The sequence below is a fragment of the Rhinolophus hipposideros genome, assembly GCF_964194185.1.
Source record: "Rhinolophus hipposideros genome assembly, chromosome: 24".
NCBI lineage: Eukaryota > Metazoa > Chordata > Mammalia > Chiroptera > Rhinolophidae > Rhinolophus > Rhinolophus hipposideros.
In genome coordinates, this window is record NC_138070.1 from 31,706,437 (window position 1) to 31,731,680 (window position 25,244).

The 25,244-nt window shown below is 40.3% G+C and overlaps 1 protein-coding gene and 1 pseudogene across 9 annotated transcripts in view; one reads left to right on the top strand and one right to left on the bottom strand.

The window, feature by feature from the left end:
* The window catches only part of OPCML (opioid binding protein/cell adhesion molecule like), a 1,299,542-nt gene that overhangs the window by 54,638 nt on the left and 1,219,660 nt on the right, over positions 1-25,244 (bottom strand). The window lies entirely within an intron of this gene.
* LOC308492610 (cyclin-dependent kinase 2-associated protein 1-like) lies at positions 13,495-13,825 on the top strand (annotated as a pseudogene). The gene has a single exon. The product of its transcript is annotated as a cyclin-dependent kinase 2-associated protein 1-like (transcript).

Consider the following 25,244-nt stretch of genomic DNA (forward strand, 5'->3'; position numbering starts at 1 on the left):
CACTCTTACTGCCTTTCTGAGGAAAATTACTTTTGGCTCTTGGTTAGTGGATTCCGGCTCCAGGGGAAAATTCTGCCCTGTTAAATGACCTCAGGGAAATTGTAATCATGAGCCAACAGCTATTTTCATGTTTTGCCTTCTCATAATACTTTCCCACTTTCACATGATTAACAAGAAAAGATGACTACTCTGTGCAAAGTATGTGATAGGCAGGATAGTTTTTTGTTTGTTGATTTCTTTGGTTTTTGGTAGGTAAGGGTAGTTTAAAACACCAGGACTAGCAAATAGAAGAAGTCATTCAATGAATATCTATTGAATTGAATCCTCCTAAGCACATTGTTTCGTACAGGTTTCATTTGTGTGGTCTCTAAATTTAGACCCCAACTGACTAGAGAGTCACCTTTCACTTCTGCCTCTAGCTTTACAGACCCAGCTTCCTCCGGGCCATAACCTGCTTTTGGAAATAAGGTCTGAATAAATCAGCATTTGTGCCCAAGTCCTTGGAGAGGTCAGCAACGGTAGAACTCATCTTAAAAGTTTGATCCTCGAAGTCTGATTTGAAAGGGTGAACACCGATGCGCAGTGAGCCAGAGGCCAGCTTTTCAAGGTCAGGCTTCACTGGCCTGATATCTAATCGGTAGCCACAAAGCACCTCGTCATCCTGCAGAGCGGCCCCTCCATGGTCGGGACGCTCCACTGCCTCTTCCACTAGCTGCTCACAGTGACAGCCCCTCGGAGGGGCCCTGGGGTGAGGACAGAGCGCTGATAGGAGGGAGCCACCAGCACCCAGGGCCTTTGGGGATGTGTTGGCAGTGCCTCCCCCACCCTAAATGAAATGGGGTCTGTGGTTTTGTGAAGCCAATTCTATGGGGCCTATTGCAGAGAGGAGAAAGGGGCTACTTTCACATCCAATCAAGCTGCTCTCTGGGAAGCAAGATGGACTAAATTGTGGGGAATCCACACCAGCACATAAATTGCTTCATGACTGTAGGGACATATAATATCTGCACGCAGTCAGTATGCATACTACTTAAAAACAATGTGATTTTCAGTCTAAACATCAATTTACTTTTTTCTAGTAGAGTTTAATAATGATGTGCTGACCCAGGACAGAATAAACATGTCCGGGGCAGTGCCAGTATACCATCTGATTCACCCTCTTCCTGTGAGATATTTGTTATTTTATGAACAGAGTGTAACACCATTATAACAGAATATATCACATAAACATGGATATATTGCAGGTCAAGGCCCTCTCCTAAAACATCACAATGGCATTCTTAAATGGCCTAATCTACATCCTATGCTCCTAATACCAGCTTTGAAAAGGAGTTTAACTGGGCTTGCTCATATCATTTGTACTTTATCATAAACTGCTTAAATTCAGTGCAGGACCACAACAACTCTTGTAACTGCAGATGATCACATACTCATCAATGCTGGGAAATGAGCCTGGAGGGTCCAGTGTAACGAGATAACTTATGGGCTATCGCTGCTGGTGCTCTAACTCAGAGTCACCTCATTCCCAGAGGAAAGATCTTGTTAGTTAGGGTGGTTGGCCCCCAGCCCTATGCTTCTCATCTTTGGCATGGCCCTTAGAATAACTTGTATCACTCTCATGGACAGTACTCTATCAAGGGCTTGGGAGGGGAACAGTAGCAGAAGCGGCATTTAAGAGCTACTCTCTCTGCTAGCGGGAAAGCATATTCATTTCGGCAGCAGAGAGCCAGGCACTCAGCCCCGTTGATAGGATATACTATTCAGGCCTCTAAGGAACCTTTACTCTCTGGTTGTGGCCCTGATCTTTAAACACCCAAACGTTGGGAGAAGTGAGTAATCGGTAACGAGACTAAAGCTGGATTGTTTCCTGCAAGTAATAACCACTTTTAGTATGGAAAAAAAAAAGGAGCTAAAATTCTGACAACAGAGAAATTTAAAATTTACCCTCATGCAAGATCCCCTTGAGATGTCTGTCACTCGAAAGGGCAAACTCTTGTCCTATTCTGTCAGAGGCAGTCGTCGTTTACGTCTGTTGACCTGTTGTAACTATGAATATCATAATTTTCACTTTCAAAAGGATCTCAGTGTAAACATTACATTATGTGGTCACCCTACATTTAAATCATCCCAAACTCAAAAGAAGTTCTCTTGTGTTTCAATATCTTAAGCCAATCAGATATTAATGAAGACAGTCTTTGTGTAACAGCTTCTTTGTCAAATTAATTAATTCATATATTCTATACGTGAACTATCCCCTACAATACTCACAAGAAACCCTGCCCTCATGGGGCTTACATTTTAGTGGGGAAAGAACCAACATCAGATGATATACCAAATCAGATATGTTAGTCAGTAGTGGCTATCAAACCTGTTTTTAAGTGGCAGAATCCACTTGCCAAGGAAATTTTACGCTGAAAATTCACCAAGTTACAAAACTGAGCTGCTCTTTTGGGGTTGGGGTGGGGATGTGTAGGAACCCAGGACTGTAGTCCAGGGCTCATTCTGATAGCCACCCATTCCCTCTCTTTCCCTTCTTCCTTCCCTCTTTATTGCTCACAGAGGCACCTAGAGATTCAGAGGAACTCCTGTGCTTTTTTATGAATTGTAGTTAGAAGTAAACAGGTTTCCATTGTTAAGCAGAACACAGTGCAATAAAATGAAACCATACATAAACATACATGATACTAAATAACAATGAAAGATTCGAGTAGCAGGTCAGAACAAAAGTCCAAAGCTGTGTGAATTCAACAATTAGAATTCTAATAATTGCTAAAGGTGTCTTAACGAAAGAGAGCTCATACTAGGCTGAAAGTTTTAAAATTTATTTTTAGTCAATTAGTTTAGGGGTTTCTGTACTTTAATTACAAGAAAATTACGCGTGTGTAGTCTCCTATCCTCATGATGCATCTTGCTCATTTTCAAGAGTGTTGTTCTCAGTAGCAATAGAAACTATAGCTGGAAGGACTTTATGTCTTCCCAGTTAGATCATAACCACATTATTCATCCATTTATTCAACAAATGATAAATGATTCTACCTGTGTTGCATGTAGAGGGTGGTAAGGGTGGAGACCCACCTTACTTCCATCACAAAGCAACATAATTCACCCAAGTCATCACATGTGGAGGATAGAACAATAGTGAGAATGGAAAGCGCTTTGAACTTGTCAGAGGAAGGTTATCAAATGAATTTGTGGTATTATTTTTGTATTGTTCAACATCGTCCAGTTAAAGATTTAAACAATACTTTTTTATAAAACGAATTTTTATAAGTTATATACGGTTATATAAGAGCACATTAATCACAATCATTAGCCCACCAATGCATGTGTGAGGCAGCAGAAATATTGACATATAAAACAATTTTAGTTGGCATCTTAGGGTCATGAAGATGATTAAAACAAGGAGTGTTATAAGTGCCTCCAGGGGGAAACTGAGGGTGCGTGGGAGCAGACAGGAGGCACAGAACCAGATTGGTGTGCAGGGTTCCCAGGAGGAAATGAGACTGGAGCTGAGACCTAGAGAATGAAGAGAAAATAGCACAGCCAAGAAGTTCAGGAACAACATTCCAAGCAGAAATGGTTTCCTGCTCAAGTTGCAGAGACAGAAGGAGTCAGACTGCTCTGAAAAGCACAGGGGCAGAGATGAGACTTGGAGAGGGCTGGCCCAGATTGGAAAGGCCTTGAATACCATCCAAAGGAATGGTCACTTCTGATAGGTAACGAAGATAGTAACAAGAGGTGTAAGACACATATCCTGATATTAATAATCTTACACTATAGTTCGAGTAACTGTACACACACACAGACAGACACAAATGGAATGAATCAGTTTATAAATCATTTAAAATGATTTTATGAAAGACTTAAAAGGAGTCATTCCTTCAGAAGGTATTTATTGAGTGTCTACTATGTGCCAGGGACTGATTACTGACAATACTGCCACAAATGATATAAAATCCCTGTCTTCTAGTGGAGTAATAGTTAGTAAAGGGATAACCAATAAATAACAAACATAACATCAGACAGTAATAAGGACTGTGAAGAAATTGTCAGAACAATAATAATAACTAAAATGTGTCAAGTGATTACTGTGGACAAGCACTTGCCGTGAATTTCCTTGTTCTACATTCTCTGGTGCAGGCCGTGGCAGGCCCACCCAGAGTCCCTCCTCTGGCCTGAAACACTCATCTCTCCAGCTGTCTGGAGTGCTGTCTGCTGAGTCCCCCCAGGGAGCTGGGGTGGTGACAGCCCTGCCCAACGACATGCCCCATCCCAAGGTAGCATGCATTCAGTGACTTGTTACTCCAGAGGCTGGGATCCTTCCTTGAGAAGGGACAACTCCAAAGGCCATCTCAGCACCAGAGTGCCCTGGAGGACGAACCCAGGCTTCTGTTACAGCTACTGTTCAGTTCAACTACTTCAGCCCCTTACATGTTTACTCTCCCTCATAGGGCTGCTGTTTCCAGAGAACTCCCAATAAAACTCGTATCAGTTTCAGAGACTGCTGACTAGTGAAAGCACCCCAAAACACTCTTGCAGTAATTTAAGAAACTGAGGCTCAGAATGGGTGCATGACCAGGGTCAGTTAGGTAGTAATAGAGCTCTGACCCCCACAGTCTCCTCCCTGCAGAGCAGGATGGACAATCACCGCTATTGTTGCTCAGTGGAATGAGTGTGGTGACACATGTGTAACAGACAATATAGCGTTATCCAGAACTTCTCTCGGAGAGTACTTATCTGACAAGAACTCAGACTCCAAAAAACCTCCTAAATATCTCCAGACATTCATTCTTTCATTCAACAAATACTGCCCCCCTCCTTAGTGCTAGGCACAGCTGCGAACATGGGACATTCAGGAAACAGGGTGGTCACTTAAGTGTTTTGATTCCAGTGAGGAGAGCTGGTCAACAAATTGATGTGTCAATGATGCAGGGAAAACAATCGTATTAGATTGAGAGTGTGAAGAGCTACGGGAAAAGGGTTAGTCTATCCTTGGTGGTCAGAAAAAGCCTCTCTGGTAAGGTCACATTTAAGCAGAGGCCTAAAGGGCGTGAGGAAATGATACCTGAGGATATGGGCTTGGTGGTATTGAGTAGAAAGGGGTATTTCAATAGAACAAAGATAGATGACATACAATCTATGTGTCAAAGACTATGCAAAACTCAGTAGAGAGCACCTCCGGAGCCCACTCAGACCTGACTTACACACAGATCAGACAAAAGTTGCATAAATCTTTGTACATTCCATTCCCAAGACTGACTATAGTGTAACACACCCTGACTGGGCACTAGAAAATGTGAATTCTAATCTAGACTTGCAATTTAATTATGCTTCAGTTTCTCCTGCAACAAGGTGCTGAGGGTAATTCCTTATCAGCTTGCTTTGCATTACTGTGGTGAGGCTCTGAGGCAGCAATGATATAGTCACGTGCCCCTTAGCCACAGTGATGTGCTTAGAAATGCATTGTTAGGCAAGTTCATCTGCGTGTGAACATCATAGAGTGCAACCACACACACCTAGATGGTATAGCCTACTACACACCTAGGCTGTATGGTGCAGACTATTGCTCCTAGGCTACAAGCCTGTGCAGCAGGTTACCGTACAAAACAACCTGAGGTTAAATCAAGCACAGGAGAAAATGATACAATCAAGAGAGGTGGTAAACATGAGATGTATGAAACTGCTGCTGGCACTGTATTAAGCATACTGCTTTACAGCAACTCTTCTCATAAATGGGAAGAGTAGAGTCTAAAACAACAATAAAGGTATAGTATAGTAAGTACATAAGCCAGTAACATAGTCATTTACTGTCATTATCAAGTATTACGTACTGCACATAATTGTACAGCCTCTACTTTGATACGACTGGCAGCAGCTTTGTTTACACCAGCATCACCACAAACACATGAGTAATGCATTGTGCTAAGACGTGACGATGGCTATGACATCACTAGGTGAAGGGGATTTTTCAGCTCCATTGGTACCATCAATGTATATGTAGTCTGTCCTTGACCACAATGTCGTTAAGGGGCATACATCTGGATAAGGGGTAAGAGTTGGTAGATTCTGATAATGCAGCATTTTTCAAATTTTTGACAGCATATTGGAAAAAGCAAATTATGTCTTACTATGTCTCACTATGAAAATAGTGTTGACCTCACAGACCCCCTGAAAGGGTCTTGGGGATCCATGAATCATAGGATCAATGAATGACACTTTGAGAACCATTGCCAATACAGAAACTGAGATGTGCTGAGGTAGAACAGGCAGGGACTTTGGGAAGAAGACAGTGTGGACTAAAGATAAATAAAAATTTCAGCAGCAAAATTGATGACCGGTATCCTGACAACAGGAAGAATAAGGAAAAACTATATAAAGTAGACACAGGAACTCAAAAGCATAGCAACTGGGGGCTGTATTTCACAGGAGCAAATAACCATGCCCTTCAATAGTTCCACAGAGTATCACCAAAACTCAGCACCGTTCAGAAGGCACTGTTCACATAATGACCTTGAGTCATTAAAACAAGGTTAAAAATATCAACTATACCATCCTTAAGAAGGGAAGGAAGAGAAAGATTTCTCTTAGAAAGAATCCCTTAGAAAAATTTCCATAGCAATTATTGAAATTTTAAAAATTGCTTTGGGGCTTTATTGAGATGTGATTAGCTCCTTTCAGATGATGGATAAACAAAGCATCTCAGTAATTAAATAAAAGCCCATGAAATTAGGTAGGATTACTTATCCTATTTTATAGATGGGCAAGAGGGCTGAGTGAGATTAATGGCATACACCAGGACACTAAGTGAACCAAAGGAGAAACAGTGAGTCAGATCTCTGGTCCCATAATTGTGCCACTCCCACACCCCCTCTCCTAAAACTGCCTAGCAGACTGTCCTAAACAAGCTGGGAAATCAAAAACCTCAGCCTATCGGGGAATTTGAGCCCCACCCAGGAGAGCCCAGGGAAGCTGGTTGTCCAGGGTTAAAGGTAATCTCTGCCCATCAGTCTTCCTGAGCCAGGAGCCAGTGGCACTGGAGAAGAGATGATGATTTATAATATTTAAATAATGCAGTCAGTTTTGCTTTCTGGCCAGAGCCTCCTTGTTAGGGGCCCTGAGAGCAGGTTCTTCTGCCATGATACTCACAAGAACACAACTTAAATTGTATTGCATCCTAATCTCTCTGGAAGGGAAGAAAGAATGGGCATTCAACAATCATGATAATATATCTTAATCTACTTTACCCATCTCGTATGCCAACATGTAATTCAGAGCAGTAAAATGAATTTCCACAGAAAGAATGTGGTCAGTGATCAGACCTGGATAACTAGGTTTTGCTGGAAAGCAGTGCTCTAGTTTGCAGCTAGAATTGTCCCTGATTATGGCACTACGGGAAGAACTGGGGTAGGAAAGGTGGCAAAATGCCCAGACCTCCAGAAAAGAGGCCCCAGTTTCAACAAGACCACGGGCATTCTCCACACATGCTGCTGCAATGTCTGTCCAATGGGGCTAGTGCAGAAAATAATTAAAGAACTTCCCCTATAATCATATCAATTTTCTGGATTAATCAAGGTAAAAAAATATCCACTTATCCAGCTCAATGAAGCAAGAACTTTGGGATGTTTGACTTGAGTTACCTTCATAATTGCCTCAAATTTCTCCTCACAATTTCTGTGTAAATATATTCTAGGAGTTGAGCTTTGGGGATCTCATGAACCTGCATCAGTTCATTTCCTTCCCCTCCCATCTTGTCCCCTTCACCACCATCTTTTCCCAACATTATCACATAACAAACACCATTTTCTATCATTGGGCACAAAACTTGTATTTTAGGGTCATTGTCACATGCTTCAATGAAAGCACTTAGCTTTCAATCTGTAAGCCTAGGCTTGAAGCCCAGGCATTTCTAACAAACTCTTCAGGAAACTCGACCTTCTTGCTACTTAGAGTGTCGTCTCTGACCAGCAGCACTGGCACCCTGAGGGAGCTGGCTAAAACTGCAGAATCGCAGAGCCCACCCCAGGTGTTCTGCACAGCCTCTGTGGTTTAAGCAGACCCTTTGAGAAGTCCTGCTCTACTGAACTTTAAAGTCTGAAAAAGCTTTAAGGGTCAGGGGGTCTGCCTGGAAGCCCTATTCTACCACACGGTGGAATAGCTCCTGAACTGTTCAACCGTTGAGGATGTCCATTTCCCATCTGCAAAGGGCAAGCTTAGACTAGACACTTAGTTCCTAAACTTGACTGATCGATCATCTATATAATTTAAGTAAATTTCTAAAAATACAGATTATTGGTCCCCTCTCCTGTGGATTCTGATTCCACAGTTTCTGAAATGCGGATAGGATTGGGTCCTATTGTTCTAGAACTGGGCATATTTCCCAAATTCAGAGAACTAGATTCAAATATAGCTCTGCCATTAAAAGCCATGTAGCCTTGGGCAAGTTTCTTAACTGCTTTGAGATTCAGTTTCTTCATCCTGAACATGGAAATATTATTATCAACTCCCTGGAGTTTCAAAGATTAAATAATTTATGTAAATCATTCAGCACATAAACAAAATGCATTTCATTATTTTCCCAATCTCCCTCTCATTTCCCTGAACTCCTATCACTCTATCTTACTTTGCATTTCCAACACATGGAGAAGGTACCCCTTTCAAGGCCTCTGCACTTGCTGTTGTCTGGAAAGGTTTTCTTCCAGAAGTTGCTTGCTTCCTCCTTCAGGCCTCTGCTCAGAAGTGGGGCCTTTGCTGACCTCCTCACACGAAATCACAAATCCCTACCATGGGACATAGATTCCTTAGCTTGCCTATGTTTTTATCGGAGGGCTCTAGACCATCTGATATTATGTATGTACTTGTTTATTCCCTGACGCCCACTCTAGACCCCTACCTCCCCCGGGCCACTAGAATTTAAGCTCTATGAGGGCAAGAACTTTGCTTTTTTCATTATTGTATCTCCAGTGCTCAGGAGGTTGCTCTACACTTAATTGTTAAATTAATGAATGAATAAATAGATTTTTCCCTTAGTCAGATAACTCTATTTTCATTACTTATTTCTTGATTTGATGGCTCTTTGCTTACCTACCGGTTTTTTTTTCTGGGAAAATAAACAAATCATGGATGCTTTCTCAGGTCTTTCCAAATTAACTCTATACAGAGTAAATTCCTCTAAAATAATAAATTAACTGTATATGGGGACCTATGTTTTTTTCTTTATTCCCTCTTATACAGTTAATAGATGAGTAGATCCACTGGTAAAAGATTCAAACAATGAAGAAGGGTGGTGTGTAAGATGTAAAAGTCATCACTATGCACAACTACTTCCTCCCCAGAGGAAAGCATGGTTCGCAATTTGTGGTACAACTTAATATTGCATTTTAATTGCAGTTACACATACAGAAGCATGTAGCTACACACATTAGTCTTTTTATTTTATGTTAACAGAATAATAATACACTTGTTAGTCTGTTACTTTTTCACCACATACCTTCTCATGTCTATATTTTTTTCTTTTTTTAACTAATAAGAAAATTTATTAATATTGTTGAAGACAAAGTAAATACAAAAAATAGTAACTTCCTTAAATAATGCCATTAATAACAGCAAAGGTAAAGATAAAAATATTTTTTTCACAATTGCAATGAATAAAGTTAAACACCTAGAAATCACTTACAAAAGAGTAAGACTTCTATATGCCTCCCACACCAGAAAACTATAACATTTTACCAAGCGACGAGAGAATATTTTAATAAAGTTTATATACCATAATCTTAGATAAGAGACTGACTCTATAAAAAATATCTACTTTTAATGGATTTATAATTTTAGTCAATTATAATAAAAATATCAGTGAAATTTCCTCAGACTTGGTAAATTAAATGTCCTGTTCCTTCTTCTTTTTATTGGCTGCATAAAAAAATATACCATCATTTCTTTAAACGGTCCCCTCTTAATGAGCATTTAGGTTGCTTCTAATGTGTCTCAATTAAGTACATTGCCATGAACAATTAAGTACATTGCCACGAACAGACTTCTACAGCTCTATTTGGTCATATTGCAAAAATTTCTTTATAAAAGGCTCTTAGAAATGCTCAAAATTTGATCAATGCTGAAAATTAGCCTATTTTGAGCTAACAACTTTTCATGGTCACCTGTGCTTTGTAAGGATGCCTTTGTAAGGATACCTTAATCCTCACCAAAATCAAATGTTATCTCCTTAAATTTTGCCAATTCCATTGCTTTAAAATATCTCCTTATCATAATTGGTAATGACTTGATTTCTAGTGAAGCAAATCATCTTTTTGTATTTATTATCTGTTTACATTGTTCTACCATGTATTTCCTATTTACCCATTTTTATCTCTTAGATTGTCTTTTTTATTAGATTTATCAGAATTTTATATATGATTCATTTTTTATTATAGATATTGAGGATATTATCTTCTAATTGGTATTTATCTTTTTTATTTCATTTATGAACCTCTCTTTCATTGTAATAGGTTTTAACATTGCCAAATCTATCAATCTTTTCTTTTTTTTTTTTATAACTTTTGCATTTTGAGTCTTAATTAAGAAGTCATGCCTAAACTCAAGTGTTTTTCCAAACACTTCTTTTAAATAAAACCAAATTTTTGGTTTATCACCACTAATCTATTCATGTCTATAAAAATAAAAAGTAAGGTTGATTGTAACTAATTTCACATACCCAAGTCACTGTTCCACATTCCTACCTTTTTTTTTTCTTGTGAATTAAGAATCTGACTTGGCCTCCACCAATGCACACTTATCTGGAGAGATAGATACATTTGAATTACCCCAAGTATGTCGACTTCCCTTTCCAGCTAGGCCTCCTTCCCTTCAGACTTACACAGAATGCTTCATAGAGAGAGGACAACAGCAGAGGGATAGGTCATAAGAGGAAGCCAAAGTAACTCTACATGAGAAAATAAAACTTTTATCAAGCCTGGGGGACTCCTGTTGGAATCAGAAATGCTTTTAAATGGAATAAATTGAAAAGACCAAGCAATTGTTTGAACTGAGTCAGCAGTGTGGAAAGATTTGGCCTTGGCCAGGCATCTTATTTCACACTAGGTGTCTCTGAGAATGTATAAAAGCTCTTATAGGAAGTGCCTCAGACAGAGGATCTCTAGTGTTTGCCTAGATGTAGATTCCTCCATTCCCTGCTCAGAGATAATGGCCCAGGCCTGGCAGGTGGAGTCTCTGTCATTGATATGCAGCAGATATGCATTTGGTGATTTTGGATCAGATATGGAACAAAATAAACAGAGGCAGGCAATTTTAATTGTGTATATACATATGAGTGTTTTTATAGAGGCTTATTATAATGTTGTGGCTTCAAATTGGAAAAAGGAAGGAAAGGAAAAGGTCACCTAATCTCTTTTACTTTGTGGAGGGAGAGGTGGCTCCACAGAGCAACAAAAAGAGGAAAGATAAGACTATTCTAGGCTGAGAAGTATAAAACTAAAGGATAATAAAATGAGAGCTGATGCAGTTTAAAGACTGCTCATTACCTGGCCTGAGATATGGCACCTATTGTTGCTAGTGGGAGATTATTTCTCAGCCTGCTGTGGGCTGATAACAGACTGGTCCACTGGCCTGAAGGCTCATTGTTCTGCAGGCAGAAATGGTGCCTCAGACAGAAGCAAAGTTGATCTCAGCCACAGCCATGTTGCTTTGGCCTTTTCTCTGCCTTCAGTGGGATTAAAAAAAAAAATCAAGAATTTATATTAACTTAGAGGTGCTCTGGGACCTTTTCAAGCCTCCCCCCTTAAGATTCCCATGACCTACTTTGGATCAGGGTGATTCTGAAAATAAAATGCTGAAGTTTTCGTTTCCTTGAGAACAATGTCACATTAGTCAACTTAAAAAGACTTCCTCACAGCACAAATTATCTGTACAACTCCTTTGCCCCTTAATTATATTCCACCTTGTTTTATTATTTAAAGGCATTATATGAGTTAAGTGTTTACATATACATAAAATGCTAGAGTCGGAAGTGAATTTAAAGATGTAGTTTAATTCTTTTCTTTAATAGGCTGACACATTGAAGCCCCCAGAAAGCCATGGAGAGAATGATCATCAGAGAATAATGAGTGGGGAGATGAATTTTCTCCTCCCTCTCCCCCAGGCAACACTGTGAGAAAGGGGTTTCTGGGTCAGGTGGAGAGAGAGCCAAGTACTACAAAAACTGTGGAGATCATGACCTCTCTAAAATCTTAATAATGTTCTGTGCAGCTAAATGAGAATCCAGGATTCTAAACTCAAAGTCCAGGCTCTTCCGCCCATTGCTGGACCTGCTTCTAAAGGCAGGAGTGCTGACAACTTCAGAACAAAGTATTTGGTTTTGAAGCACTTGCCAAAGTTGAGTAAATAAATGCCAGGAGCCAAGTGACATCCCTCTACTTTCTGACCTCCACCCTCACAAACTTATATATATTTTTTTACATAATCTCATTTACTGTTGCTCCAAAGAATGAAGCACACCTTCATCTGGACAAAGCGAATCTCCCCACGTGGCCTCTCAGTCTAGCTTCCCCACTCTCTTGGCTGGGACCTTGCTCATTCAGCCAATGCTCTTTAGTACTTTCTTCTGGCTCCTGTTTATTCAACCTGTATAGATGCCCAATACTTTCCTCTCATTAAAATCAACTCCTTAAACGGCAAATCCTCCTTTCACCAAAATACTCTTCTTCCCTCCACAGTCAAACTAATCACAAAAAGAATGTACCTCCTCTCCCCATACTCCCCTTCCTTCTAGTCTTCACACCTCTGCAACACGCTCCTGATCTTATCACTCCACTTAAACTGCTTTGGCCACGGTGATCAGTAGTCTACACATAAATGTCAGGGATTGTTTTCAGCCTTGCGGTAACTTGATCTTTCCCTGGAAAGATCCAGGACACCATGGACATCACCATCATGTCACCCCTTACTTTTGACAAGTCTTTTCTCTCGATTTCAACATCACTACTTTTCCTTGGTTCTACTTTCAGAATTCTCCTTCCTGTTAGTTCTTCATTAGACTTTTTCCTTTGCCCATCTCTTAGTGTTAGTGACTCCTGTGGCTCTGTCCTCAGCCTTTTTTCTTGCGCGGGGAAACTCTTTTCATGTTTCAACTACTACCTAGGGTGTACACAGATCAGACTAAGCCGACCTTCACTGTAAGACCAGCCTACATTTTTCAGATGAATCAACACAGAATTTTGACAATTTTTAGGAATGTAAATGAAATAATCAAATATTCATATACTCATACTTAATCGTTTAACTTAAGTGAATACACACATTTAAAATAACAACAATAGGTCATATCTGCTGGTGCTGCGCGAGCCATCAACAAGCAAAACTGTGCGAGACCTCCCCGGCGCGCAGGGACGGGCACACTGTCACGCGGGCTGTCGCAGGGACCCGCTCTCAGCTGCGACCACCCGCAGGCCTGGCTCAGTGGGGCCTCGCGCCCCTGCGGCTCTGGGGATGTCTTACAAGGCGAACGTGGCTGCACACATGCCGGTCACGTCCCTCAAGGCCGCTGCGCGTGTCCACCCATCCCCCACCAGTAGGCACCGTCCTCACAGTACCTGCAGCTGCTGAGTGACTACGGGCCAGGCAACTGGGAACAGCCAGGTGCCCCAAAGCAAGTATGCCGAGGTGCTGGCCATCATCGAAGAGTTGGGGAAAGAGATCAGACCCACCCACGCGGGAAGCAAAGAGCTCAGTGGAGAGACTGAAACAAGGAGCCATCATCCGCGCCAGAGGAATAGTTCGAGAGTGCTTGGCGGAAAGGGAACGGAAAGCCAGATGCTAGCTGGCTTGTTAGCTTGGAAGGTTTCCCATCTTCTTCCAAGAAGTTACAGCTCATCTCCCCTGTTTAGATGACACTTGCTTTCAAAATGGTAACAGTTTGGTTTCTACTCCCCGTGCCCCTCCCATGCTTCATCAGGCTCCGAATCCACAGTGCCTTGATTGAGAAGAGATTTTGCAGTTGATTAGGGTTTACATTATGAATAGTCAGGAACTACCCAGGGTTTTTGTTTTTGTTTTTTAAGCATTGACTCAAGTGATGTACATAAAAGTTGCCTATCTCACAGCAAACTGTAGTTTGCCTCCAAGATACTTCTGTTTCTCTTTTGAATATATGTATGTTATTCAAATTGGTTTTTTTTGTTTGTTTATTTTCAGAAGCTTATACAAGGCTAAAGGTTTTGTTTTCAGTGTGTACTGATAGCATGCTTTACTTAGTAGCTGGTACCCATTTGCCATACAGTATAGATTCAGCTTAATGTAACTTCTTTTTCGCTTAAGCGTTTGCATGATTATTAGTGCTTTAAAGTCAATTAAAAAAAACGCACATGTATAAATACAGAAGAGTTACTTACCAAACCTAACCTAACCTAACAAGGACACCTAATTATGTTCCTAAGACTGTATATAGATTTCAGTTCTGCCTTTCCTGTAAGTTGATTCAAACATCTGGAAGTGAATGACTAAACCTGTTTGCATCTTTGCATGTATTTACTTGATGCAGTAAAGCTTATTTTCTTTCATTAACAACAACAAAAAAATAACATATAAACCGATATACTAACTTAGAAATGTTGCTTTTTTTCTCCATGGTCAATTCACCTCTTCCTATTGATCGTGATGTCAGCCTGTTAAAAGTCCCTAGAGGAAGACATGAGTCACCCAACACAGCTTTCCAAAGCATAGCATTGTCATTCCAATATTTTAGATAGAGTACGTTTTAACCTTTCGAATCTTATGATGCCTTATGTGGAAATTAAATCCTGAACCACTTGTACCTGTTTGCATCAAATGTTGGTTGTTTTGTTTTTCAGAGTGATGTGCATCTCTGTGATTCCCATGTACTATGTTGCTTTTTAAAAATGATTTCTAAAAGTCCATTTACAGTAATACCTAACACATAATTATTAGGTCACAGCCACCAAAATAAAAATATTTAATTTAAATCAACGGTTAAAACCTTCATTTTTTAAAATTGATTCTCACAGGCAACCTCCTAAGTATCCCAAAGGAGCATTGATTGAGGTAGTTTCAGTTTAATGTGTCTACGCAAACATTACTTCATTGCTCTAAATAAGTAATTAAGAGAGCACTTTGACTATGGAATGCTCTATAAGGACCCTAAGGTAAAACAACTCTCCCTTTTCCTGGGGACTAATTTTAGGAGAAAGTCTCACATTGAATTAGGTCATTGATAGTAAATGCAGATGGATCTCAAAAATATATCCTTCCCCAAACTCTCCAGCACTCCAGAAAAAGGGGTCTAATTACATACTGAACCAGTCACATCCAGACATCCCATAGGCACCCCAAACGCAAGATGTCTAGAACTAAATTCATTACTTTGACTCCAATTAACTTATCTTTTGTATCTTACTGAAAGTAACCACTGCCCAAGCCAGTTAGCAAGTCAGAATTCTAGAGTCATTCTTAGATTACTGCATTTGTCTTATTGGCATTTATTCATTAGACAAACTTATATTGAATAACTACTCTATTTTAAGTGCTAGGGATACATCAATCAGAGATGTAAGGCCTATGTATAATGGAATGTTTAGGCTAGTAGATGGGTTAGAAACAAAATCATTAGAAAATGCCAGGGAAAATTTAGGAAAATTAAAATGAAATATATGATGGTGAAAATGAAACTAGATGATGTATTAGAGAAGGACTACAGGGTACCTTAAATCAAAAGATCAGGGAAGTTTACCCTGAGTACTAAGAAAGGGTTAACCATGCGCAGACACAGCGTACTAACATGGCAGGCAGAGACTATAGCTTTGCCAAGGCTGAGGCCTGGGGATAAGTATGACAGACAAAGACCAAAAAGGATGATGAGACTAGAGCAGAGACAGCAAAGGGCAGGGCAGGGTTTTGTGTGTGTGTGTGTGTGTGTGTGTGTGTGTGTGTGTGTGTGCGCGCGTGCGGTGGGGTAGTCATTATGAGGCGAGGCTAGATGGGTAGTTAAGTGCACAAGTATAGAGGAGATGTTTAAATTTTATGCTAAGTGCTCTCAGACAACATTTCAGAGTTTCGAACAGCTAAATAATTTTATCTGATTTATGTTTTTAAAATGATAACTCTGAGAATGTATTATTGGGGAAGGGTTCCAAAAGTGGAAGTGTGGGGACCAGGACAGAGGGCGTTTTCATAGTTCAGGCAGAAAATGCTCCTGCTAGACTGAAGGTGACTGCATGAATGAGGGAGATACAGGTCAATTTAGGATGTATTCTGGTAAGAGGGACACCAGGGCTTCCTATTAGATTCGCTATTTTAGACAAAGGAAGGTGACGAATTAAGGAAGATTGCTATGTTTTGTATATGTGCTGACTAGATGGATAGTTGTGTCTCTCACTGGGACAGGGCAAACTAGGAGAGAAGCAGTTTGGGGTCCACAGGGAATCAAGCATTCTGTTTTAGTCTTAAATAAATTTAAGATATCAACTAAATACCCTGTAGAGATGCCCAGTAGTAAAAGTAGCGGTTGTAATAGTCATAGGAAAAGCTCATATTTGAGTGCCTCCTAAGTGTGATAATAGATACTATGATTATCTTACTTATAGAAATGAGGAAATTGAGATTAAGTAATTTACCCATGGTTGCTCAGTTATCAAGTGACAAACCTAGAACTGAAAACCAGATTGTTTGCTTCCCAACCATTACATGTACTGCACTCTCTCTATGAATTTGGGGATCATCATCATATTGCTGGTGTTTAAAACCAGAGGATTTAAAGTTATAGAGAAGAAAAGTTGTCCCAGCACCTAAGATCTCCAATACAGCAACAAATAGCAATATAACAGAAAAACAACCTCAAACAGAACTGAAAAAAAAGGGCTACTGGGAAGCTCAGAAGGACTCTATGAGAATTTGAGAGTCCTAAAAGTCAAGAGAAGAGTGATTCAAAAAGATCATGGTCAACGGTTTCAAGTACAATGAACACTGGAAAATGATTAATGAAATGGGTACCACATTATTCAATACTAACCTTGATAAACATTGTTTCAACAGAGTGGCAACCTACTTTATGAAATAAAGGGGGAGGATGCTTTGAAAATAGGTGCAACATTTCATTAATGTAATGGGACAAGGCAGTGTGTCTGAGTAGAGAGGCCAGTTGGCTGGTGTGGTCAACCCTTCTGGTTGCCTGCTCACTAGCTAGTGCTCCTGTTCTCCTTACTATTTAGATATCTGTTGTTGTATAACCCAAGCTTAGTGGCTTAACAGAACAATAATATTTTGTTTTCTCTTATGGCTTCTTTGGGTGAGGAATTTGAGAGTGTATCAGTTTAGTGTTTCTGGTTCAGGGTCTTTCATAAAGTTGTAGTCAAATGTTAACTGGGGCTGCAGTAATCTGAAGGTTTGACTGTGGCTGGAGATCCACTTCAAAGTGGCTCACTCACATGACTGGAATTGGTTATCTGGTCTCTCCAAAGGACTGCTTAATTATCCTCGAAATGAGATCAAGGTGAAAGTTGCAGTCCCTTAGATGACCCAGCCTTGAAAGGCACGCCATCACTGCCGCTGTATTCTATTGGTCACACAGCTCAGCCTTATTCATTGTGGGAAAACACTGTATGTTTTTTGGCATATGGTACAGGAGTCTATTGCAACAAGTTAATTAATTTTTTACATTGATTTGTTTGACGTTCTATTGGTCTTTACTAGAATACAAGATTTTTTTATTTTTTTATTTTTATTTAAATTTATTTATTGGGGTGACAATTGTTAATGAAATTACATAATTTCAGGTGTACAATTCTGTATTACATCAACTATAAATCCCATTGTGTGTTCACCACCCAGAGTCAGTTCTCCTTCCATCACCATATATTTGATCCCTCTTACCCTCATCTCCCTCCCCCCACCCCCCTTACCCTCTGGTAACCACTAAACTATTGTCTGTGTCTATGAGTTTTTCTTTCTCATTTGTTTGTCTAGAATACAAGATTTTTGAAGGCAGGAAAGTATCTTATGTGTCTCTGTATCCCCAGCACTGGGACTCCATGCATTGTCATTGCATGGGGCAGTGGAGGCAAGTCCCCACGGCATCTGTTTCACTACCTCAAAGTGCTGCATTGAGAACTCAGTCTCAGCAAACTAACAGTCCACTGAGCCAATCAACTGGTCCTGCACTCATTTTTTTTTTTAACTGCCTCTTATGCTCTGAATGTTAACCCAGGAAGATTTTACCCTAAGCCATTACTATGGCTTTGCACATACTAAGCACTCTACACAAATCTGTTGAATGTATAGACAGTTCTAGTTAATATCTAGCTAGTAGGTAGCCGGGGGTTGGCACAATCCATCCCTGTCACAGACTCCTGAGGCACATTATAAAGGACCATGCTCTGTAATGAATTCTTGCATATCCTTGGTGATAATCATCATAGAAAGAGAAATGAGCAGCTCTCTGTAATATTTATATTTCCTAACAGCAAAGACATTCTCTTCTGTAATTCTGCCCGTAAAAGCAGCAAGGAAGCCAAGAATATACAAGTTCTCCATGGCAACTGGGTCACAGCAGCATGCGGTCTGGGCCAGGGTTTTAGATAAATGGAACAAGTGGAGGTGAGCTTCCAGTCGCACGGATGATGCCTTACAGTGGGGCTTACACTGAAGCATCTCTACCTACTGGGACTCACAGCCCACAGCACTGGGACTCCATGCATTGTCACTGCATGGGGCAGTGGAGGCAAGTCCCCACGGCATCTGTTTCACTACTTCAAAGTGCTGCATTGAGAACTCAGTCTCAGCAAACCAACAGGCCACTGAGACAATCAACTGGTCCCACACTCATTTTTTTTTTTTCCAAACTGCCTCTTATGCTCTGAATGTTAACCCAAGAAGATTTTACCCCAAGCCACCAGGCACCAGGGAGTTCTTTTCATGTAACCTTAGCCTCTCAGATCATTTCTCTCAACTGTGCTAGAGAACTCCCTCCCTTCACTGGTTTGGAAGGGGAACCAGACTAAGCATCTGGTTGGAGGGGACAGCTGTTTAATGCATGGCAATGAAAACCGCCCATTCAAATCAGTCAACTCCTCCATCAAAGACAAGAAGTACCAAACAGCAGCAGCCAAGTGAATGACCTTTGGCAAAGCCATTCTCAGGAGCAGGGACCCCAGCCAATGCAAAGCATTAATGAAAGTTCACACAATGGGGAAAAAACAACAACTGAAGGATGGGAAAGAACCCCAGGGCAACTCCAGACACAGAGCCCACTTTATTGGGGCCCTCCTAAAGAGGAATGCCCCACTGGGAAAGTGAGGCATTCCACACAGATGAAACTCCAACTAGGTCAATAATCCAATTCCCTCCCTGTCGGTGCTGCTGAGGAAGAACTGATTATGGATTCCTGTGTTCAGCACAGAACTATGGCACTGACAAGGAGATGGAATTTTGACAGGAGGGAGTTTCCCAATGGTAGAGAAAGTGCTTCTGTACTGGCAAATTGAAGTCAAGATTCATAATCTAGAACTATATTAAGTTCTAGGTTTGCAAGGTTGCCCAAATGCTGAAAAAGGTGACGATTCAAACCAGACCCTCTATCTATTTGGAGATGCCAGCAGCACTCTCTGAAACCCAAGGCTGATTAATTAGCGAGAACCATTGGTGCCAGCACCAGAACTGGCACATGCTCTGGCTGACTCATCTCTAGAATAAGCAGTAGGAAAGAAGGGAACAATAGATAACTTCTGGTGAGGGAGAAGAGCCTGCTTGTGCTGGTGAGGATGGGGGCAACTGGCCTACATTTTCCAATAGGCAGACCAAATGTGTGGCAGTAATCATATTCATAGGTCATGATTATGGAGTCAGAAACATTAGAGATGGAAACAGACCGATTGGGTCAGGTAGCTGCCTTCTGCCTTTGCAGCTTTGCTTGCTAGAGGAAATTTGTTGGCCCAGTTTTTGTCCTGTTTATAACTTGCAGTGAGAAGCCATCACAACAGAATGAATCTGGAATCTGTGGTCAAAGAGAGATCAAATGAAGAGGAACTGAACCTCTTCACAAAGTAGAGGAGGAAAACCCAGGGGAATATAGGAAAGCAGCAAGGTCAAACAACCACCAGATCTCAGATTCCCCATGGCCCAGACTTAGTCCTTGCTTGCCCCAGAGATGCTCAGTAGCAAAGACCTGCACTCTCTGACATGGCCCAGCCCCACATTGTTCCTGATCAAGCCTGACTGTGTACTCAAAATCTCAGTCCCCACTAGTGGGCAGAACCAGAAAGTCTTCTGCAGTGACCGCAAGATGACTGGTAACCGCTGGCTTCTTTTTCTAAGCTCCCTCAGTTCATATGGTTGGTCTTCTGTCTCAATCCTCTATTTATACTCATTTCCTCACCAGGGTGGAGCTCCACTCTGAACCTCAGCAGGTTTTATTGGAACCAGAACACCTACGTAGCTCTTATTGCTCTCTCCTCCAAAGTCCTCAATTATAGTTACTGCCGGTAAAATGAATAACTGTACCTGACACCTCAACTTTGTGTCCCACCTGGTTAAGAGGAATGTGCTGCCCTAAGTGCACAGTGGTCATTGTCCTTGGGTCCCAGCACGAGTCTGTCTTAGTGTCCAGGTGCCTGCAGAATCTCCACCATGGTTGGAGGCACTGCTCCTCCTCACCATACTGCTGGTTTATTCTGCCAGCCCTGGACCACTGGAGCTTTCTTATTCCCATCTCTTCACCTACTCTTAGGGTCTCTGCCAGTCACAGAAGAGCCCAGGGGATAAGAATACAGGATGGATTTAGAGGAGTCTGTATGAAAGCTCAGAAGATCTTGGGGCTGGCCTAAATTCCAGAGCTATGAAAGGTTTACACCTCTTATTTTTCCTATTGCTAAGTGGGTCACTGTTTATGGAAATGAAGCTGTTACATGTAAACATTTTGAAATTAGAGTGTGTATGTAGTCTAAATTATATATGTAGTCTAATGAGTAAATTAGAGAAATTTATTAACCTCCTGTTATGTGCTGAATTGCAGCCCTTCCCCCCAATTCATATTTTCAAACCCTAACCCCATCAGAATGTGACTATACGAAATGTGATCAAAATATATGGTGGATGTTTAAATAAAAAAAAAATCAATACATTAAAAGATACCTTGCCATTAACCCCCCTCAAAATACCCCCCTTTGCATCGAACACACTTACCCCTCATTCTTACCACTTCCTGGAAGTCCTCTTTCATGAGTGTCTTTAGTTACACTGTTGTGGCTGCCTCGATGTCCTGAATCAATTCAAAGCATTTTCCTTTCATGGTCATTTTGACTTTGGGGAAGAGCCAGAACTTTCATGGTGCCAGATCCGGGGAATAAGGTGGATAAGGACACACTGCAATGTTTTTATTTGACAGAAATTTCCTTTTACCAGAAGTCATGTGAGAAACAGATCCTTTCCGTTGTGATCACAAAATACGGTGAATGCTGTTGCTTAGTGCCATTCAATGGAAAGGCAGGATCTTCAATATGGGAAGAGGTGTGTGGAACCTTAGTAACAGTGTGTGGCAAGTTTCAACTTGTTTGGTGCATTCAGGTGTGAACTATGGTTGAGAGAAGGTATGTTTTAAAGTGTGCCCTAAATCATCCTCCATCATGACAAGGCTCCTTGTTACACATCACTTCTGGTATGTGGCAATTTCTGTCAAATAAAAACATGGTGTGTCCTCATCCACCTTATTCACCGGATCTGGCATCGAGCGACTTCTGCTCTTCCCCAAAGTCAAAATGATTCAGGACATCAAGGCAACTGCGACAGCACAACTAAAGACACTCATGAAAGAGGACTTCCAGACCTGCTTCAGAAAGTGGCAAGAATTGATGGGATAAGTGTGTTTGATGCGAGGAGGGAGTATTTTGAGGTGGATTAATGGCAATGTGTCTTACACCGTAATAATTTTTTTTAATTTAAACATTCACCGTATTATTTAATCACATCTCATATTTGGAGGTAGGTCCCTTGAGGATATACATTGTGTGAATGTTAAACTCATGTGAAACTGCTCTATCTCACATAGAGATACCCAAACTAATTCAAACATGCATTATAAATAGTCATATAGATATGCAGATCTTCTCATGATTATAAATTCATGATAGATAGACACATAGATGAATAAGTTTTTATGGCTCTAGGCCAGTGTCCTAAACTCTTTCAGCCTCTGTTTTTCCATTCATAAAATGGGGATGATAAGAGTATCTACTTCAGTAGTAGTGAAGATGTATAGGACCCTTAAAAGTCCCTGAACCTATAAGCTTAAGTGATACAAAGAATATATACACTCACACTAAAACTTTTACTGTTTACATTACACAAAGGGTGCCAAGAAAATGTATACACATTTTAAGAAAGGAAAAAAAAAACTGTATTGAAATGATAACACAATGAATGATGCTAGCATTCATTTGATTAAGGCCATCTTTTGAGTGAATGTCATACTACGCATTACACCGTAATTCAACTTTGAAAAGTAATACATAGATAACATCTCTTAAAACGTGTACCTTTTTTTGGCACCCCTCTGGCATTTACCTGTAAACTTCCAATAATAGAACCACACTCCTGAAAGGACCTTAGTAACTATGCAGCTCTTCTTTATCTTTTCAGTGTTAAGCCTCTTTAAAGAAAGTATTTCCCCATAGGTCCTATTTTTTTAAAAAAAAATTTTGTCTGCCATACAAATTGCATTTGTTTTTCCAACTTTTTAATTATTAAATGTAGATATCTTTTACATCTGAGGGTTTGTCATGCTCAGTTGATATGATCTGAGTCCAAAATAAGTGAATTGACTATTTTTGAACTTTGATGCACTTTTTAAATACTAAAAAGAATTCATGGACTCTCTTGCCCCTTACATGGACTCTCTTGCCCCCTACAAGTGAATCTATGTTCCCTAGGTTGAAGACACCGATGGAGTCCAACCCCTTTGTTTTCAAATGAGAGTGCTGTGGGCCAGTGTGACCTGCCCAAGTGGCTCTTGAAGCCAAGTCCCTAGATACTGTCTGGAGCACTTTGAGGCCCCCCACCACACACATATACACACTACTGGCTACATTCCCTCTTCATCAGCAAGCCTGCAGTCCTCAGGGTAGACCCAGATGGCAGCAGGAATCAGAGCCAAAGAGGATCCATTCTTTTGGACTAAACAACGGCAAACACTCCCTTCCCTCTCAGTCTAAACGAGACTGTGACACACAAGGGCGAAGGATTTGGCAAGAAGTGAGGAAATTATCAGTCTAGCTGAATTGGAGGCTGGAGGCTGGTTTTAGGGGAGGTCTTTTGGGGCTAGGCATGCCTTCTCTATTGGACACAACTTTGATTCTGGAAAACTGAAAAGGGCCGAGATGTGATTGAGAAAAGAGGTCAAGGCTGTTCTGTGGTATTCTAAATGCAGGCGTAAGAGAAGGGAAGCTCTCTTAACCTCCAACATAGGAAAGGGGGTAGTGTCAAGCCCAAAGCAAAGTCCATCTGGCACAAGGAGCTCATGTTTATCCGCAGGATGTTTGTATTTTTATTCTCAGGGGCCAGTGTGCTGGGTGCAATGCAGAAAGACAGGGAGCATGGACCACTACAGTCAAGCAATCACTAGCTTTAAAAAAGAGGATATTTCCTTTTTCCTTTTGATTGTGAACTTTCTTAGGATACATAGAGTTATTCATCTGAAAAAGCTGTGATTTAAAAATGCTGACTCCCTAAAAACATTCTTCTTTTTTCTTATAATTCCCTGAACATATTTCTAAAATGCAAATACTGTATCAAATACAGTGCATATTTATATCTGAGGTGACATCAAATAACATTATTTGCTGAGAAGTTGTCTTATTCATTTTTAAATGTATGGAGAATGTTTAAGTAAAAAAAAAATAATAATAATGACAGGCATTTAAAGTAGAGGAATGCTAGTCAGCTTGGAATCCAGCAGAGTATACTAACAAAGACATTAAAACATCACCTACACTAAAATGAAGAACAAAGCCTGTGAAGTTTGTAAAAACTTTTGTCTGTAATCAAACCAACCTAGGAGCAAACATCAATCTTAGAAGTCTAAATAAATTCTGTGTTCTTCCATAAGTTACATGAATTTTCAAATTCTCAACTTTTCAACCTGTAAGATGGGTTAATAATACCATTTCTAATTTTAAGTCAACAAATGATTAAATGAAATAATACGAATGAAAGTACAGAACACAGAGTATCTGGTACACAGTAAGTGCTCAATAAATGTCGAGTGTGATCATGGTGAGGAGGAAAAAGAAGCTGAGGAGAGGAAAGAAGACAAGAAGGAGAAAAAGTGAAGAGATGGGGAAGATATACAAGCTCTTCCTTAGTATACGTTCCCCAAAGAGTAATTTATATCAAGGATTTTGTTGGTCCAAGTAGGAAATCTGAGAGTGACATTGAGGGGATAAAGTTATTCTAAAAAGAAAAACAAAATATGTTAAGATTCATCAACCCTAAATTTATGAGTGGACTATGGTTGTGCTAATCCTTCTCTTATCAGTTTAATGACTTGTTAAATAATGATCGGTGACTGTTATCTTTATCATCAACATGATACTGGTAGAGCCTCGTAAAACTATTGATTTTGCTTGTGTTCACTCCTTAGTTTCTAATTGGTGTCACTCTTGATACTAATTGGCTGCTTTAAGACTCTGAGTAAGGACAGTATCCACTAGTGAACAAATAAAATACCATGCTGAGATAAAGAAAATATAATTTATGCTAAATATAAGAGTTGGTGATAATCTTAATTAAAAAATAAGGGATGACTCATCAGCTGATCGTATATCAGAAATGTGTTCTTTCACAAACAGACATGCAGGAGCACTTGGAGTTGGTTCTTAATACCACTCTTAGGGAGAGCTGTCCAATCTGTGCCAAGAATAAGCATCTGGGATTAACTCTTTTCATTCCAAAAGGTTAGAATGAACACTGTCCTCTGAGTTGTGACAAATGGATTACTTTGCATTTTCTGTACTTTTCATGGGCAAGTATTCATGACAATGACTGGCATGTGTTGACAGATATTTCACACAATGCTGCTGTGGGAGTAAAAGATTCCAATTATTTTAGTGTCTTTGTTTTCATGGAGCTTTAATTTACATACAGTCAAATGCATGGCTTTAAGTGTTCTGCCTGATATGTTTTGACAATGGTAAACACTCAGGTAACTACCACACCCATAGAAAATTCCTGTAGGGCCC